Consider the following 20,854-nt stretch of genomic DNA (forward strand, 5'->3'; position numbering starts at 1 on the left):
AATAAGTTACCAAAAAGTGGACGTCTCCCCACTCAAGCCGCATCAATCAGAAACTCTTCTCTTTCGGCTTTAAAGTAGTCCATCCTCGTAGTCCCCTCCTACCTCACCTCGTTGCTCTCCTACTCCAATCCAGCCTGCACTCTTGGCTCCTCTAACACCAATCTCCCCTCTGTACCTCGATCTCGTCTCTCTCACTGACATTTCTTGCCCAGAACTCTCTCTTTCCTCACATCCCAGACTGAGCCCCCTTTTTCCTCTCCTCCTCCCCATCCCCCTGCCCTACCTCCTTCCCCTCCCCACAGCCCCTGTATATATTTTGTACAGATTTATTACTCTATTTTACTTGTACATATTTACTGTTCTATTTATTTTGTTAATGATGTGCATTTAGCTTTAATTCTATTTGTTCTGATGACACCTGTCCACATGTTTTGTTTTGTTGTCCGTCTCCCCCTTCTAGACTGGGAGCCCATTGTTGGGTAGGGACCGTCTCTATATGTTGCCCACTTGTACTTCCCAAGCACTTAGTACAGTGCTCTGCACACAGTAAGTGCTCAGTAAATACGACTGAATGAATGAATATGCAGCTACTGCTCTACCCATCTTCAAAGCCCTCCTGAAGTCACGTCTCCTTCCAGAAGCCTTTCCTGATTAATCTCTCCTTTCCCCCACTCTAGTTCCCCATCTTCTTCTACTTGAACACTTCTACACCACCTCAGTGTTCCCGAGCAACTGGGTGCTCACGTCACTCCCTTTCCCGAAGCTTTTATGTGCATATCTTTTAACTGTTACTTCCTTTTTTGTGTCATTTATTTAGTACAGTGCTCTGCGTGGAGTAGGTGCTCAATAAATACTATTGATTGATTGAGAAGAGCTCCTGGTGGGCAGAGAACGTGCCTACCAACTCCATTGGCTTGTATTCTCCCAACTGCTTAGTACAGTGCTCTGCACACAGTAAACTCTCAATAAATACCATGATTGATGGAGCAGGAAAAGGGATGATGATGATGATGGCATTTGTTAAGCACTTACTATGTGCCAAGGCTGTTCTTAGTGCTTGGTGTGTAAGCTATGCCCAGGAGTACTATCGGTAGTTCCTTCATTCATTCAATCTCATTTATTGAGTACTTATTGTGTGCAAAGCACTATTCTAGGTGCTTGGGAAAGTACAATACAATAATAATAATGATGGCATTTGTTAAGCGCTTACTATATGCAAAGCACTGTTCTGAGCGCTGGGGTGATACAAGGTGATCATGTTGTCCCACTTGGGGCTCACAGTCTTAATCCCCATTTTACAGATGAAGTCACTGTTTGCTCAAGGTCACACAGCTGACAATTGGTGGATCTGGGATTTGAACCCATGACCTCTGCCTCCCAAGCCTGTGCTCTTTCCATTGAGCCACGATACAACAACGAACAGACACAGTCCCTGCCCGCAACAAGTTCCCAGTCTAGAGGGGGAGACAGATATTAATATACATAAATAAAAGATAGGTTATGTACATTTTATATACACACATATGAGCTGTGGATATGGGAGGGAGGATGAATTAAAGGGAGTAAGAGTGACGCAGAAGAAAGCGGGAGAAGAGGAAAGGAGGGCTTAGGGAAGGAGACGGGCCTTCAATAAACTTTGAAGCGGGGGAGAGCAATTATCTGTCCGATATGAGGAGGGAGGGCGTTCCAGGCCAGAGGTAGGATGTGGGTGAGAGGTCGACGGTGAGAGAGACGAGATCGAGGTACGGTGAGAAGGTTAGCGTTAGAGGAACAAAGTGTGTGGGCTGGGTTGTAGCAGAAAAGCAGCGAGGTGAGGTAGGAGGGGGGACAAGGTGATGGACTACTTTAAAGCCAATGATGAGGAGTTTTTGTTTGATGCATTCATTCATTCATTCAATTGTATTTATTGAGCGCTTACTGTGTGCAGAGCACTGTACTAAGCGCTTGGGAAGTACAAGTTGGCAACATCTAGAGACGGTCCCTACCCAACAGTGGGCTCACAGTCTAGAAGGGGAAGACAGAGAACAAAACAAAACATATTAACAAAATAAATAGAATACGTACAAGTAAAATAGAGTAATAAATATGTACAAACATATCTACATATATACAGGTGCTGTGGGGAAGGGAAGGAGGTAAGGTGGCAGGGATGGAGAGGCGGAGGAGGGGGAGAGGAAGGAGGGGGCTGAGTGTGGGAAGGCCTCCTGGAGGAGGTGAGCTCTCAGTAGGACCTTGACGGGAGGAAGAGAGCGAGCTTGGCAGATGTGCGGAGGGAGCAGGGCATTCCAGGCCAGGTGGATGACGTGGGCTGGGGGTCGACGGCGGGACGGGCGAGAATGAGGCACGGTGACGAGGTTAGCGGCAGAGGAGCGGAGGGTGCGGGCTGGGCTGGAGAAGGACAGAAGGGAGGTGAGGTAGGAGGGGGTGAGGGGATGGACAGCCTGGAAGCCGAGGGTGAGGAGTGATGCAGGGGTTGATGGGCAACCACTGGAGTTTCTTGAGGAGTGGGAAACGTGGTCTGAACATTTTTGAAGGAAAATGATTCGGGCAGCCAAATGGAGTATGGACTGGATTTGGGAAAGATGGGAGGCAGGGAGGTCAGCAAGGAGGCTGATGCAATAATCAGGGCGGGACAGGATAAGTGCTTGCATTATGGGGTAACGTAATTCCATTAATGTAATTAATGTAGAAGTGAAGTGTTTTGCCCAGTTTCACACAGGAGACACTTGGCAGAGCTGGGTTTAGAACCCATGTTCATTCATTCATTCAATCGTATTTATTGAGTGCTTACTGTGTGCAGAGCACTGTACTAAGCGCTTGGGAAGTACAAGTTGGCAACATATAGAGACGGTCCCTACCCAACAGTGGGCTCACAGTCTAGAAGGGGGAGACAGACAACAAAGCATATTAACAAAATAAAATAAGTAGAATAAATATAATAATAATAATGGCATTTGTTAAGCGCTTACTATGTGCAGAGCACTGTTCTAAGTGCTGGGGGGGTTACAAGGTGATCAAGTTGTCCCACGTGGGGCTCACAGTCTTAATCCCCATTTTACAGATGAGGTAACTGAGGCTCAGAGAAGTTGAGTAACTTGCCCAAGGTCACACAGCAGACATGTGGTGGAGTCGGGATTTGAACTCATGACCTCTGACTCCAAAGCCTGTGCTCTTTCCACTGAGCCACGCTGCTCCTCCTAATATGCACAAGTAAATAAATAGAGTAATAAATACGTACAAACATATATACAGGTGACTCCCAAGCCCGGAGAAGCAGCGTGGCTCGGTGGAAAGAGCATGGGCTTTGGAGTCAGAAGTCATGGGTTCAAATCCCAGCTCCGCCAATTGTCAGCTGTTTGACTTTGGGCAAGTCACTTCACTTCTCTGGGCCTCAGTTCCCTCATCTGTCAAATGGGGATTAAGACTGTGAGCCCCCCATGGGACAACTGGATCTCTTTGTAACCTCCCCAGCACTTAGAACAGTGCTTTGCACATAGTAAGCGCTTAATAAATGCCATCATTATTATTTATTTCCACTGTAAGCCATGCTGTTTCAAGGTTCATTCAGTCCTATGTATTGAGTACTTACAGAGCACTGTACTGAGCACTTGGGAATCAATCAATCAATCAATCGTATTTATTGAGCGCTTACTATGTGCAGAGCACTGTACTAAGCGCTTGGGAAGTACAAATTGGCAACACATAGAGACAGTCCCTACCCAACAGTGGGCTCAGTACAACAATAAACAGTGACATTCCTGGGCCGCAACGAACTCGCAGTTTGGAGGGGGGGAGGCAGACATCAATACAAATAAATAAAAATGACAAGATATGTACGTAAGTGCTATGGGACCGGGAGGATGGGGAAGAGCAAAGACAAGTCAGAATGATGCGGAAAGGAGTGGGAGATGAGGAAATGTGGGGCTTAATCTGGGAAGGCCTCTTGGAGGAGATGTGCCTTCAAAAAGGCTTTGAAGGAGGGGAGAGTCATTGTCAGATTTGAGGAAGGAGGGCTTTCCAGGCCAGAGGCAGGGCATGGTCAGTGGGTCAGAGGCGAGATCGAGGCACAGCGGGAATGATAGCATTTGAGGAACAAAGTGTGTGGGCTGGCTTGTAGAAGGAGAAAAGTAAGGTGAGGTAAGGGGGGCAAGGTGATTGAGTACTTTAAAGCAGAAGGTGAAAAGTTTCTGTTTTGTGCAGAGATGGATGAGCAACCACTGGAAATTCTTGTGGACTGGGGAAACATGGACTGACCGTTTCTGTAAAAAATATGATCTGGGCGACAGAGTGAAATACGGACTGGAATGGGGAGAGATAGGTGACAGGGAGGTCAGCAAGAAGGCTGATGCAGTAATCCCAGAGGGATGGGAAGAGTGATTGTATTAATGTGGTTGAGCTGGGGGGAAGGCTGGGAGTAGCTTTTTGTCTTGTAAAGTCATCGTATTTCTTATCTCTCCCCATATGTGCCCTTCCAACTCTGTTGCGTAGGCCTCTCCCTAGGGCTTGGTCCAGTGCTCTGCGCAGAGTAAGCGCTCAATAAATATCACTGATGGATGGATTGATGTGGCGGGTTGGGACAGAAATATACCCCTGCTCTGGAAGTGTTGTAGAAGGGTGCGGCCGAGTAAAAGTTTGGAGTAGAGCTTGAACCCTTCAATTCCGAGCACTTTGGCCGCTGGGAGACACGAGGGTTTTGTGTCGGATGAGAGGAAGTTGGAGTCTCTTTGTCGTAACACGTAAGTGCTTGCTGCGTGGCTGGCACTGTTCTAAGCGCTGGGCTAAGTACGGGCTAAACCCTTTGGGGCTCACAGCCCGAGGAGGAGGGAGTAGGATTGAATCCCAGACTTCCAGATGTGGTAACGGAGGCCCAGAGGAGTGAAGTGACTTACCCAAGGTCACACAGCATACCAGTAGTCGAGCCAGGGTTAGGACACATGTCTCTGACTCCTGGCCTGCGCTCTTTCCGTCGCTCAGTACAATGCTTGGTACATAATAATAATAATAATAATGGCATTTGTTAAGCGCTTACTATGTGCAAAGCACTGTTCTAAGCGCTGGGGGGGATACAAGGTGATCAGATTGTCCCACGTGGGGCTCACAGTCTTCATCCCCATTTTACAGATGAGGTAACTGAGGCTCAGAGAAGTTAAGCGACTTGCCCAAGGTCACGCAGCAGACATGTGGGATTCCTGTGGGATTTAGTCCAAGGCACTTGGGCTTTCCTGACCTTTGTCTTCAGGTATTTAGGGACCCTGTTGCTATTCCCAAATAAGAATGCTCCCCCTCCATTTCCCCCGGGAAGGTGGAGTTTTGTAAGTCAACAACCCTTTGGCACCTGTATGTATGTATATATGTTTGTACATATTTATTACTCTATTTATTTATTTATTTTACTTGTACATATCTATTCTATTTATTTTATTTTGTTAGTATGTTTGGTTTTGTTCTCTGTCCCCTCCTTTTAGACTGTGAGCCCACTGTTGGCTGGGGACTGTATATGTTGCCAACTTGTACTTCCCAAGCGCTTAGTACAGTGCTGTGCACACAGTAAGCGCTCAATAAATAAGATTGATTGATTGACTGATGTGGTGGAGCCGGGATTAGAACTCGTGATTTCGGACTCCCAATCCCGTGCTCGTTCCACTGAGCCACGCTGCTTCCCTAAGCCTTTACATAGTAAGCGCTTAACAAATACTATAATTATCATTTCCACCAGACCATGCTGCTTCCTAGAAATGGTTTGGGGTAAGTCTTTAGACCCTGATCTTTAGACCCTGATTTTGGACTGTGAGCCCACTTTTAGACTGTGAGCCCACTGTTGGGTAGGGACTGTCTCTCTATGTTGCTAACTTGTACTTCCCAAGCGCTTAGTACAGTGCTCTGCACACAGTAAGCACTCAATAAATACGATTGATTGATTGATTGATTGATTGACTAGCTAAACAACGACACACCTAGAATGTAAACACACTTTTCAGTCTCAGTCCTTGGGTAAAACAAGGGAAGAAATCCCCCTGCCCAGTCAGCCCAGCTGCAGCCTGTGTTTCCATTACATGATCTAGGTAGAACTCAGTGGAATAGTTTTTGTGGAATTTGTAAAGTGCTAATTATGTGCTAAGCACTGTACTACTGCTACTAATAACAAGATGGTATTTGTTACTGTGAGCCCCATGTGGGAAAACCTGATCACCTTGTATCCTCCCCAGCGCTTAGAACAGCGCTTTGCACATAGTAAGTGCTTAATAATAATAATGATGGCATTTGTTAAGCGCTTACTACGTGCAAAGCACTGTTCTAAGCGCTGGACAAATACCAACATTATTATTATTATAATGTCAAGAGCTGGGGTATTTGCTGGTCCCTGGCCCACATGGGGCTTAAGGTCTTAATCCCCAGTTTACAGATGAGGGAATTGAGGCACAGAAAACTTAAGTGACTTCATCATCGTCATCATCAATCGCATTTATTGAGCGCTTACTATGTGCAGAGCACTGTACTAAGCGCTTGGGAAGTACAAATTGGCAACATATAGAGACAGTCCCTACCCAACAGTGGGCTCACAGTCTGAAAGGGGGAGACAGAGAACAAAACCAAACATACTAACAAAAGAAAATAAATAGAATAGATATGTACAAGTAAAATAAATAAATAAATAAATAGAGTAATAAATATGTAAAAACATATATACATGTATACAGGTGCTGTGGGGAAGGGAAGGAGGTAAGAAGCCTACAAAATAATGGAGTAGACCTAGTGAATACAGAATTGTCATTCACCAAATCCCTTGGCAACAGGTTGAAGGGTATTGTTATCGACAAGTAGGGTGCAAAATAGGTTAATCGGTGTAAATCGGCCGCAGGGTTCTTGTACCCAGGGTGGTGACGCAGATAGGAAAAATGACTCGGAGACATGAGTTCAGATAGAGCAGTAAAGAAGGAAAGTGGCTACCTGCCCGTTCACCTCCCGGGAGAGGTACGAGTGACAAGCAGCCCCGATCCCAGCCGCTTCTTCCTCTTTTATTGGGTTTCAAATCCGAGCTACACAAAGGATTCCTGAGAGTAGTGCCGTACGTGAGGCCTTGGCATTCCAAGATCCCAAGTTAAAGTACAACCGTTTGTTTGTCATGGTTTGGTTAGTGTTAAAATCCCTGTTTACAAGATGTTATCAGGAGATAATGGTCAACACAGGATGGGGACATTCCAGACAGAGAGGGGCCACTTTGGTTAATGTTACTTTACAAACACTGGAGTGCTTGGTCTGCACAAAATAAAGTGTTACTGTTGATATGCACAAGATGGAGTCATTCATGCCAAGTCCGCTGTGGACAACAATCCCCCCTTTGATCCTTCCGAGGCCCATGGCCTCCGGGAGGATCACATATGACCCTCCTCGAGATAACAAAGGTCTTCCGCAAAGCCGGCGCCTAAAGCATAGGACAAGGAAAAAGACAAAAATCCAGGCAAAAAGAAAAGACAGAAAAATCCAACAGAAAAATTCAGGCACAACTGAGCACACACAACAATCCAACAATCCCCCTCCTCAGTGAAACACAGCGTCCAGACGGTGCTGCATGTCCGTGACTTCAGCTTTGGACAGGGGTGTGGTCGGGGTTTGTAGAAGCATCAGGGTAGATGAAGCGCGTCGGAGGCAGGCCTTCAGGAGAGGACTGAGGCCCATCCGGTAGAAGTTCGACGCAGCCATAAAGCTGGGACAGCGGGTGGCTCAGAATCCTGAGAGTCAGCAGAAACTGATGGGGGAGTACAATCAGGAGGCGAAGCATCAAAAACGGCTGGCTTCACCTGGGAGTGGTGGATCCATGAGGGGCGCTCAGCAACACGAACTGCAGAAAAGGAAGACAAGAGAACCTGGTAGGGTCCCTCCCAGGATGGCTTAAGTGAAGCGTTACCGACCATGCGCTTAACCCAAACCCAATCTCCGGCGATGAATGGATGCAGATGATCGGTGAGAGGGATGCGCTGACGGAGGATTCCAGCAGCCTGCAGCTCAGCTAGAATTGCCTGGAGAGACAAAACATAGGCTCGCAGGGCATCATCGCCCACCTGTAGGGTCGGAGGAGGTCGGGGATCTGAAAGGCTTCCCCAAAACGGGGAATGACCAAATAGCATCTCATAAGGAGATATATTTAAAGGAGCCTGGGGGCGACATCGTAGACGATAAAGGGCTAGAGGTAGAACCTCGGGCCATTTGAGATGAGTTTCCATACAAAGCTTTCCCAAAAGGGTTTTCAACTCACGATTAGCACGTTCCACTTTCCCTGAACTCTGGGGATGGTAGGGTGCAAGTAAAGAACGTTCGATTCCAAGTGATCGATAGATTTCAGATAGAACAGACTCAGTAAAATGCGATCCCTGATCAGAATCAATAACAGCAGGTGGTCCAAACCTGGGAATGATTTCCCGCAAGAGACATTTCACCACTGTAAGAGCGGTTGCTCGGGAGGAAGGGAAAGCCTCAATCCACCCAGTCAGGTGATCAACAATGACCAGTAAATATCGGAAATGACCAGCCCTTGGAAGTGTCACAAAATCAACCTGCAAACCCTCAAAAGGGGAATAGACCCAAGGGCATCCTCCCAAGGGAACCCGACGACCAGGGTGAGCATTGAAGCTCTGGCAAAGTAGCACAACTGGCTGTAACACATTTGGCAACAGGATGGATACCTGGGGCAAACCAAACTCGGAGAACTGTGGCTGCCAGGGCATCTGCACCAAAGTGAGTCTCCTGGTGAAGACCCAGACAAACTGGTCGCAGTGCAGCAGCAGGCAAAATAGGGCGTCCATCAGGGACCCAAAAGAGTCCGTCCCATTCCAGTGCCTCATATTGCCGAGGCCACTCAGCTCTTTCCTTATCAGTAATCAGGGAGGGCAACAGAGTGCCAGGCATAGACGTGGGGGCCAGGGTCATAACAGGAGCTACACATACAAGGGGGGCATGCCAAGCTGCCCAACGAGAGGCCTCGTCGTCCTGGCGATTGCCCAAACTCGGGGAATCACTTCCTCGGGTGTGGGCATGCACGTGCACGACAGCCACCTCGGCTGGGAGCAAGAGGGCCTGTAATAGGCGTTCTATATGATCCCCATTAGCAACCTGACGACCCGCTGAAGTGAGGAACCCACGACTTTGCCACAGGGCACCTGTAGCATGACAGACGCCAAAGGCATACTTAGAGTCTGTATTGATGGTCACACGCTTCCCTTTACCGAGTAATAATGCGTGTGTAAGGGCTTCAAGCTCAGCTGCCTGCGCACTGCAAGAAGCTGGGAGTGAGCCGGTCCACAGCACAGAGGTTAGGGTGACAACAGCAGCACCGGTGAGGCGCACCCCTTGGTTCATAAAGGAGGAGCCATCTGTAAACAAAGTTAGATCAGAAGAGGACAAAGGCTCATCGTGAAGGTCAGATCGAGGAGCGACAGTTTCCCGAACTACTTCATCACAATCATGAATTTGGTCAGTCATGGGAGAGGACTCAAGCAGGGTAGCTGGATTCAAGGAGCCACAGCGCTCCACATGTACCTGCGGATTCTCCAATAAAGCAACTTCATATTTAGTCAGGCGTGCCACAGATAAGGCTTGGGTGGCTGCTCCACGAAGGAGGCGCACAACTTCATGCAGAGTCCGAACAACAACGGGATGTCCCAAGAGGATATCCTGAGACTTTTCAAGCAGCATTACCACCGCAGCTATGCAGCGGATACAGGGTATCTGACCTAGAATGACAGGATCAAGGACACCTGAATAATAGGCTACTGGTCGATAGTGAGGACCGAGAGTTTGGCACAAAACACCTGAGGCCACTCTGCGGCGTTCATGAATGTACAAATAGAACGGCTTACTGTAGTCAGGGAGTCCCAGGGCAGGGGCTGAACTCAGGCATGATTTTAGTGTCTGAAAGGCTTCTACAGCCTCAGGAGTCCAGTCCAGGGGCTCTGGGGAAGTCATTTTTAGGAGCTCAAAAAGGGGTCTGGTTAACAACCCAAATTCTGGAATCCAAGCTCGACAAAACCCAGACGCACCTAGAAAACCTCTCAAGGCTCTCTTAGTAGTGGGGCGAGGCATGCATTGAATAAGGCTTGCTCGCTTGGGGGCGATTGCTCTTTCTCCCGCCCGCAACATGAACCCAAGGTATTTTACCTGGGGCTGACACCACTGCAGTTTCTCTTGTCTAACTTTAAGACCAAGCTGATGCAAACATGCTAGGACCTGGAGGGAACCTGACCTACACAGATCCTTCGTGTCACCAGCAATAAGGATATCATCCACATACTGGAACATACTGATCCCTTCGGGTAATTTGAGGGGAGATAAGGCTCTGCACAATTCTCTCGAAAAGATAGTTGGGGAGTGAACAAAACCCTGGGGAAGCCTCGTCCAGGTTAGTTGACGACCTTCCCAGGTAAAGGCAAAGAGGTACTGGCTCTCACAGGACACCGGGATAGTAAAGAAAGCATCAGTTAGATCAATACAAGTAAAACAGGTTGCTTCGGGGCTCATGGCGCTAACTACTGCCGTAGGACTAGGAACCACAGCATGCATAGGCAAAACGTAAGAGTTAATTGCACGCAAGTCCTGGACTAACCAATAGGACAGAGGGGAGCCTGGTTTTCGCACAGACAACACAGGAGCATTACAGGGAGACCGACATTTGACTAAAATTCCCTCGTGTCTCTTCTCTTTCTCCTTCACACACACTTACTCTAACCTTCATACACATACAATTTCCTTCAGAGGCAATCTCTCCACCCATCATTCCACTCTTATGGGACACCTGCTTCGCAGGGTGTAGATGCCTGAACAGACAATTTCCTTCAACTGCAATTGCTTCACCTTCCTTTTTCCTTCTTTTCCCTCCTTCTTCCTTTATACACATACAATTCTTTTAACCATCATCTCTTCTCTCTCACTAAGACGAGTGAAAAAGTCATCGGAGGTTTCCCTTTCCCTCTGGATCATCCCGTGGAAGGAGTCCCAATTAGGGGTTTTACGGCCCAATTCTTGGGTGGCAGCCAGGAGAGTCTGCTACCCTTGATTAAGGCGATACCAATCTACTTCCACATTTAAATTCCAATTAGGCTCAATTGATGGCCACGCCACATGAGGCTGACCATCGTTCTCTAACTTTACAGTCAAGGCTCTGAGACAGGAGCGCTCATCAGAAGTGAAAAACAATTCAAGCAGCTCTTCTACATCCGCCCAAGGAGGAAGATGGGTTCTAAAAATTCCCAGGACCCTTCGATACACTTCCTGAGGATTTTTGAAAGGGTGGAGTATTCTGCTGCCAGGTTATAAGGGTTTGGGGCTCAAAAGGGACATGAGCCCTTACTCCGGCTATTACGACATTCCCTCCCGCCCCTGGGATCTGCTGGTAGTTCTCACGAACAGGGGCTAGAAGTGGTACCGGAGGTAAATAAGCAGGGGGGTTAGGAACTGGGGGACCTATCAGGTCCGCTGAGTGGGACTGCGGACTCGGGACTGAAGGCAACGCAGCCTTTTTCTGCCACAGGTGACAGTGTTGCTACTTCAGTCTGAGAGGACTGATTCTTGCTAACTTCAGCCCAACAATACCAATAGCACATTTCATCAGACCGGGAACAAGATAAAATCTCCCGGAGTTTGCGAAGAGTTTGAGGATCAAAAGACCCTCCCTCGGGCCAGAAAGAATAACCCTGTTGGTCCCGGAACTTAGTCCAGGCCTTGTGACACCCTACAAGTTGTTTCTTAGACATTCCTTTAGTTACAGGCAAGTGACCCTCATCCCATGATTGGAGAACTTTAGCCAGGCACCAACTAGTCTTAGAAAGACTCGTGCCCATGGTTCCAACAACCGGAACCCCCTTTCCAGTCAACCCAGAAAGAACACCTAGGACGTCTCCTAGGCCCCCTCAGAACGTCTTCTGAGGTAAACCACCTCCTAACCCAGGAGGAGAAACCACCCGCCCCTTCTAACCGAAGGGGGGAGAAACCGCTAACCCGGAACACCACCGGGCGCTCCAAATTAACAACCCAGAAGGAGAGAAGGGGAGACTCAGACCCTAAAAGCGGATCCTTACTTACAAAGTCTGACGCGTCACGAGAGTCGACCGTTCTCACCCACGGAGATTGTTCCTATCCAGATCACTGCACGAGGGTCCCTTCGTGGTTGCCAAAGAAGTTACTGTTATCGACAAGTAGGGTGCAAAATAGGTTAATCGGTGTAAATCGGCCGCAGGGTTCTTGTACCCAGGGTGGTGACGCAGATAGGAAAAATGACTCGGAGACATGAGTTCAGATAGAGCAGTAAAGAAGGAAAGTGGCTACCTGCCCGTTCACCTCCCGGGAGAGGTACGAGTGACAAGCAGCCCCGATCCCAGCCGCTTCTTCCTCTTTTATTGGGTTTCAAATCCGAGCTACACAAAGGATTCCTGAGAGTAGTGCCGTACGTGAGGCCTTGGCATTCCAAGATCCCAAGTTAAAGTACAACCGTTTGTTTGTCATGGTTTGGTTAGTGTTAAAATCCCTGTTTACAAGATGTTATCAGGAGATAATGGTCAACACAGGATGGGGACATTCCAGACAGAGAGGGGCCACTTTGGTTAATGTTACTTTACAAACACTGGAGTGCTTGGTCTGCACAAAATAAAGTGTTACTGTTGATATGCACAAGATGGAGTCATTCATGCCAAGTCCGCTGTGGACAACAGTATCTACAGAGAAGCAGTGTGGTTCAGTGGAAAGAGCCCGGGCTTTGGAGTCGGAGGTCATGCCCAAAGTCACACAGCAGACAAGTGGCAGAGCTGGGATTAGAACTGCACACATTAAGCGCTCAATAAATGCGATTGAATGATTCCCAGGCCCTGGAGTCTCTCCACTAGGCCGTACACTGGGATAGATACAAGAAAATCAGGTCCCACGTGCAGCTCACTGTCTATGTATGAGGAAGAGCAGGCATGGAAACCCCATTTTGCAGATGAGGGAACTGAGATTCAAAGACGTTGAGTGACTTGCCCAAATTCACACAGCAGGCAAGTGGCAGAGCCAGGATGTGAGCTCATTGAGGAGAGGAATGTGTCTGTTGTTATGTTGTACTCCCATTCATTCATTCATTCAATTGTATTTATTGAGCGCTTACTGTGTGCAGAGCACTGTACTAAGGGCTTGGCAAGTACAAGTTGGCAACATATAGAGACGGTCCCTACCCAACAGTGGGCTCACAGTCTAGAAGGGGGAGACATAGAACAAAAAAAAACATATTAACAAAATAAAATAAATAGAATAAATATGTACATCACCTCTACACCCTCCCCCTGCTCTACCCCGTTCCCTGCCCCACAGCACTTATGTATATTTGTGCATATTTATTACCCTTTTTAATTTATTAATGATGTATATATATCTATAATTCTATTTATTTTGATGCTATTGATACCTGTCTACTTGTTTTGTTTTGTTGTCTGTCTCCCCCTTCTAGACTGTGAGACCGTTGTTGGGTAAGGATTTTCTCTATCTGTTGCCGAATTGTACTTTCCAAGTGCTTAGTACAGTGCTCTGCACACAGTAAGTGCTCAATAAATATGATTGAATGAATGAATAATAATAATAACAATGGCATTTATTAAGTGCTTACTATGTGCAAAGCACTGTTCTAAGCGCTGGGGAGGCTACAAGGTGATCAGGTTGTCCCACGGGGGGCTCACAGTCTTAATCCCCATTTTACAGATGCAGTATCTGAGGCCCAGAGAAGTGAAGTGACTTGCCCAAAGTCACACAGCTGACAATTGGCGGAGCCGGGATTTGAACCCATGATCACTGACTCCAAAGCCCGTGCTCTTTCCACTGAGCCATGCTGCTTCTCTGTATTCATTCAATAAATTCATTCATTTATTCAATCATATTTATTGAGTGCTTACTGTGTGCAGAGCACTGTACTAAGCGCTTGGGAAGTACAAGTTGGCAACATATAGAGATGGTCCCTACCCAACAACGGGCTCACAGTCTAGAAGGGGGAGACAGGCAAATAAATGAATGCAGTGTTTGGCACAGAGTAAGCGCTCAATAAATGTGATTGAATGAATGAATGAATTAGAACCCAGGCCCTCTGCCTTACGGGGCCGGACTCATCCCAGTAGCCACGTTGCTTTTCCTGATGGAAGAATTAGAGGCAGTCTTCCCTTGGCACCCACCAGCCCTGGTAGAACCTGACACCGACATTAACACAGGTGAAATCAATCAATCAATTGTATTTATTGAGCACTCACTGTGTGCAGAGCACTGTACTAAGCGCTTGGGAAGTACAAGTTGGCAACATATAGAGACAGTCCCTACCCAACACGATGCGGGAAGGTACACGTACGCGCCTGGCATTGGTTGAGGTGTGAGACTGCTACGCTTAGCAGCCTGCACCTCGGCCTCACTGCATTGCACTGTATTGCACTGCACTGGGCAGGACTGTGTGCTCTTTTGGGATTGTGCAGTGTGGCAGCGTTTAATAATAATAATAATGATGGTATTTGTTAAGCGCTTACTATGTGCAAAGCACTGTTCTAAGCGCTGGGGAGGTTACAAGGTGATCAGTTTGTCCCACAGGGGACTCACAGTTTTAATCCCCATTTTACAGATGAGGGAACTGAGGCCCGGAGAAGTCAAGTGACTTGCCCAAAGTCACACAGCTGACAGTTTAAGACTGTAAGCTCATTGTGGGCATTCATTCATTCATTCAATCGCTTTTATTGAGTGCTTACTGTGTGCAGAGCACTGTACTAAGTGCTTAGGAAGGATAAGTCGGCAACATACAGAAACGGTCCCTACCCAACAACGGGCTCACAGTCGGGAGCAGCAGGGCAGGGAATGTGTCTGTTACATTGTTATATCGTAATAATAATAATGATAATAATAATAATGGCATTTATTAAGTGCTTACTATGTGCAAAGCACTGTTCTAAGCACTGGGGAAGTTAGAAGGTGAGCAGGCTGGCCCACGGGGGTCTCACAGCCTTAATCTCCATTTTACAGATGAGGGAACTGAGGCCCAGAGAAGTGAAGTGACTTGCCCAAAGTCACACAGCTGACAATTGGCGGAGCCAGGATTTGAACCCATGACCTCTGACTCCAAAGCCCGTGCTCTTTCCACTGAGCCACGCTGCTTCTCCTCGTACTCTCCTAAGCACTTAGTACAGTGCCCTGCACACTGTAATCGCTCCGTAAATGCAGCTGACTGACGTTAAAATAGCAATGAGCAGCAAGCGGGTAGGGCGCTCTGGTGGATATACCAGTAATTCCGGGATTTGTACCGGTGAGGTGAGGCAAGGTGGTGTTATCTTTGAACTAGCTGAATCACTCATTTGTTCCCACTGAATAATAATGGCTTTTATTAAGTGCTTACTGTGTGTCAAGCCCTGTTCTAAGCCCTGGGGGAGATAGAAGCTAATCAGGCTGGGCATTGTCCATGTCCACGTGGGACTCATAACATTAATCCCCATTTTACAGATGAGGGAACTGAGGCTCAGGGAAGTAAAGTGGCTTGCCCAATGTCACACAGCCAACAAGTGGAGGAGCCGGGATTAGAATCCAGGTCTTCCTGACTCCCAGCCTTGGGCTCTAGCCATTAAGACATGCTGTTTCACTCCCAGCCTGTCCACCACCTTCCTTCCCTTCCAGCTTCTCTGCTTTCCACTCTCCCTTCCCTCAAACTGCCTTCTTTTTTTTAAAATGGCATTTATTAAGTGCTTACTATGTGCAAAGCACTGTTCTAAGCACTGGGGAGGTTACAAGGTGATCAGGTCGTCCCACGGCGGGCTCACAGTCTTCATCCCCATTTTACAGATGAGGGAACTGAGGCCCAGAGAAGTGAAGTGACTTGCCCAAAGTCCCACAGCTGACTAGTGGCGGAGCCGGGATTTGAACCCATGACCTCCGACTACAAAGCCCGGGCTCTTTCCACTGAGCCACGCTGCTTGAGGTGACTGAGCCACAGAAAAGTGAAGTGACTTGCTCAGGGTTGCCCAGCAGACAAGTGGTGGAGCCGGGATTAGAACCCAGACCCTTCTGACTCCCAGGACTGTGCTCTACCCACTGAGCCACATCACCCCAAAACCCCACCTTCCCTCTGAATTTACGTGATTAATGTGCTGTCGATTGTGCAGTTAATTAACTCTGTTCTTTTTGCAAGAATTTTTACATTAGAGAGTGAAATCCTTATGGGCATGGAAAACATAGGAATAATAAAGAGTGATATATATTGTTTACTATGTGCCAAGCACTGTACTAAGCCCTGGGGAAGGTACAAAATAATCAGGTTGGCCACAGTCTCTGTCTCACATGGGGCTCACAGTCTAAGTAGGATTTAATCCCCATTTTACAGATGAGGAAACTGAGGCACAAAGAAGTGAAGGGACTTTTCCAAGGTCACACAGCAGACAAGTGGCAGAGCTGGAATTTGAACCCAGGTCCTCTAACTCCTGGGCTCTTTCCATTTGACCATCAATTAAGCTTCTGTTCTTTTTCCAAGAACTTAATACAGTGTCCTTCCTCCGGTGGGTGGTTCAGTAAATAACCGCCCATCCCTCCCACCCCAACTACTGCTACTGCTATAAAATGAGTGGTTATTCCATTGTCCAGTCACAGAGTCACGATGATGGCATCAATCAGTGGTATTTACTGAGCGCTTACTTTGTGCACAACACTGTACTTCAGCGCTTGGGAGAGGATAATGCAACAGAATTAGTGGACATGTTCCCAGGCCAAAATGAGTTTACAGTCTAGAGCGGGAGACAGACATTAATATAAATAAGTAATTTATGATGTAGACTTTAAAGATAATTACTTAAGTGTTGTGGGGTTGGGGTGTGTTGAATATCAAATGAGAAGCAGCGTGGCTCCGTGGAAAGAGCTCGGGCTTTAGAGTCAAAGGTTATGGGTTCAAATCCCGGCTCCGCCAATTGCCAGCTGTGTGACTTTGGGCAAGTCACAACTTCTCTGGGCCTCAGTTCCCTCATCTGTAAAATGGGGATGAAGACTGTGAGCCCCCTTGGAACAACCTGATCACCTTGTAACCTCCCCAGCGCTTAGAACAGTGCTTTGCACATAGTAAGCACTTAATAAATGCCATCATTATTATTAAATGTAAGCCCGCTGTGGGCAGGGATTGTCTCTATTGCTGAGTTGTACTTTATTCATTCATTCATTCAATCGTATTTATTGAGAGCTTACTGTGTGCAGAGCACTGTACTAAGCACTTGGGAAGTGCAAATTGGCAACAGTGGGCTCGCAGTCTAGAAGGAGGAGACAGAGAACAAAACAAAACATATTAACAGAATAAAATAAATAGAATAAATATGTACAAGTAAAATAAATAGAGTAATAAATATGTAAAAACGTATATACATATATACAGGTGCTGTGGGGAAGGGAAGGAGATAAGGCAGGGGGGATGGAGGGGGGAGGAGAGGAAGAGGAAGGAGGGGGCTCAGACTTTACAAGCGCTTAGTACAGTCCTCTACAAACAGTACGCGCTCAATAAATACAGTTGAATGAATGAATGAAAAATGTTTGGAGGTCACAGATCAAAGTGGCATTGATTAAATTTACTATGTTATGAGCGTTGTGCTAAATGCTGGGGCAAATGCAAGATAATCAGATAGGACATAGTCTATGATTACTTAATCAGTAGTATTTATTGAGCCCAATTGTGCACAGGCTTTGCACTTAGGAGAGTACTACAGAATGGGTAGACTGGACCCCAGTTGTCTGGGAGCCACCTGTAATTTAATTTAATGCCCGTCCCCTGTGGATTGTAATTTCCTGATGGGCAGGGAACGTGTCTTCCAACTTTGTTCTGTTGTTCTCTCCCAAGAATTTAGTACAGTACTTTACACACTATGAGCGCTCAATAAATGCCATTGGTTGACTAGGGGAGACAGACATTGGACTAAATTACAGATCGGGGAAGCAGCAGCTTTGGGGCTAGGTGTGGAGGGAATATCTAAATGTTTAGTGGGTACAGACCCAAGTGCCTAGGTGATGCCGGAAGGATGGGAAGTAGGATGGGAGATGAGAGGTTAGTTAGGGAAGTCTATTTATTCTGATGGTTTTGACATTCATTCAATCGTATTTATTGAGAACTTACTGTGTGCAGAGCACTGTACTAAGCGCTTGGGAAGTACAAGTTGGCAACATATAGAGACGGTCCCTACCCAGCAGTGGGCTCACAGTCTAGAAGGGGGACCTGACACCTGTCTACATGTTTTGTTGTCTGTCTCCCCCTTCTAGACTGTGAGCCTGCTGTTGGGTAGGAACTGTCTCTATACGTTGCCGACTTGGACTTCCCAAGCGCTTAGTACAGTGCTTAGTACACAGTAAGCGCTTAATAAATATGATTGAATGAATGAATATCAATCAATCAATAACATTGATTGAAAGGCTTTCTGCAGAAGGTAGGACTTTAGTAGGGCTCTGAAGACAAGAAGAAGCAGCGTGGCTTGGTGGAAAGAGCATGGGTTTTGGAGTCAGAGGTCATGGGTTCAAATCCCAGCTCTGCTAATTGTCAGCTGTGTGACTTTGGGCAAATCACTTCACTTCTCTGTGCTTCAGTTCCCTCATCTGTAAAATGGGGATTAAGACTGAGCCCCCCGTGGGACAACCTGATCACCTTGTAACCTCCTTAGCGCTTAGAACAGTGCTTTGCACATAGTAAGCGCTTAATAAATGCCATAAAAAAAAGATAGGGACAGTGGTGATTGCTCAGATATCTCATCTATCTCACCGCCGACACTTTGCCCTCATCCTTCCTCTGGCCTGGAGCATCCTCCACCTTCATATCTGACAGACGATCACCCTCCCCACCTACAGAGCCTTATTAAAATCCCATTTCCTCCAAGATGCCTTCCCTGGTTAAGCTTTCATTTCCTCTACTCCCTCTCCCTTCTGTGTCAATTGTACACCTGGATTTGTACCCTTTGAACCCTTGATAACACTTAAGAGAAGCAGCGTGGCTCAGTGGAAAAGAGCCCGGGCTTTAGAGTCAGAGGTCATGGGTTCAAATCCCGGCTCTGCCAATTGTCAGCTGTGTGACTTTGGGCAAGTCACTTAACTTCTCTGGGCCTCAGTTACCTCATCTGGAAAATGGGGATGAAGACTGTGAGCCCCACATGGGACAACCTGATCACCTTGTAACCTCCCAAGCGCTTAGAACAGTGCTTTGCACATAGTAAACGCTTAATAAATGCCATCATTATTATTATTATTGATATTCACCCCACCTTCAACCCCATAGCACTTAATATCCATATCCGTAATTTATTCCTCTGTGTTAATGTCTGTCTCCCCCTCGAGACTGAAAGCTTCTTGTGGGCACGGATCAGATCTACCAGCTCTGTAGTCTTCTATTCTCCCAAGCGCTTAGTAAATATAGTAGTAATGATGATATTAAGCACTTACTATGTGTCAAGCACTGTTCTAAGCTCTGGGGTAGATACAAGGTCATCAGGTTGTCCCATGTGGGGCTCACAGACTTAATCCCCATTTTACAGTTGAGGGAACTGAGGCACAGTGAAGTGACTTACCCAAAGTCACACAACTGATGTGGTGGAGGTGGGATTAGAACCCATGACCTCTGACTCCCAAGCCCGGGCTCTTTCCACTAAGCCACGCTGCTTCTCTGTACAGTGCTCTGCACACAGTAAACACGCAATCAATACCATCGATTGATTGATGAAAAGGAGGGAATTTCAGGCCAGAGGGAGAATGCGGGTGAGGGGTCAATGGAGAGATAGGCGAGAGGGAGATTCATTCATTCAATCGTATTTATTGAGCGCTTACTGTGTGCAGAGCACTGTACTAAGTGCTTAGGAAGTACAAGTTGGCAACATATAGAGACGGTCCCTACGCAACAGTGGGCTCACAGTCTAGAAGGGGGAGACAGAGAACAAAACAAAACATATTAACAAAATAAAATAAATAGAATAGATAAGTACCAGTAAAATAGAGTAATAAATACTCTAAATAAATAGAGTAAATAAATAGAGTAACAAATGCGTACAAACGTATGCATATATACAGGTGCTGTGGGGAGGGGAAGGAGGTAAGGCGGGGGGGTTGGGGAGGGGGAGATGCAGTGAGTAGGTTGGCCTTAGAGGAGTCATCAATCATCAATCATATTTATTGAGCTCTTACTGTGTGCAGAGCACTGTACTAAGCGCTTGGGAAGTACAAGTTGGCAACATATAGAGACAGTCCCTACCCAACAGTGGGCTCACAGTGAGTCAAGTATGCCAGCTGGATTGTAAGTAGCAGAGCAGTGAGGCGAGATGGGGCATGGAGTGGGCAAGCTAACTGAGGGCCTTAAATTAATCAACCAGTCAGTGGCATTAAAGCCAGTGATAAGGAATTTCTATTTGATCTGGAGGTGGATGGGAAGCTTGGATCGGTGACCTTTGGCCATTTGAATAAGTTCCATCTCCATTCTTGTCTTTCCCAGTAGAGGCCTTTTCCAATTAATGATTGTCTTCGCCTAAGCATTTAGTACAGTGCTCTGCACTCCGTAAGCACTCAATAGATACTGTTAATAAATGTATTAATTTCAAGTCACTTCTCTGTGCCTCAGTTACCTCATCTGGAAAATAGGGATTAAGACTGTAAACCCCACATGGGACAACCTGATCACCTTGTATCCTCCTCAGAGCTTAGAACAGTGTTTTGCAAATAGTAAGCGCTTAACAAATACCACCATTATTATTATTATATTCTCCCCACCCTCAACCCCACAGCATTTATGTACCTATCTGTGAATTATATATTACAGATTATTTGTTTATATTAATGACCGTCTCTCCCTTTAGGCTGTTAGCATGTTGTGGGCAAGGAA

General features: G+C 46.8%; 1 protein-coding gene across 3 annotated transcripts in view; it reads left to right on the forward strand.

The window, feature by feature from the left end:
• The window catches only part of DOCK1 (dedicator of cytokinesis 1), a 552,732-nt gene that overhangs the window by 6,501 nt on the left and 525,377 nt on the right, over positions 1 to 20,854 (forward strand). The window lies entirely within an intron of this gene.

This window comes from Tachyglossus aculeatus, chromosome 3 (assembly GCF_015852505.1).
Source record: "Tachyglossus aculeatus isolate mTacAcu1 chromosome 3, mTacAcu1.pri, whole genome shotgun sequence".
Classification (NCBI taxonomy): domain Eukaryota; kingdom Metazoa; phylum Chordata; class Mammalia; order Monotremata; family Tachyglossidae; genus Tachyglossus; species Tachyglossus aculeatus.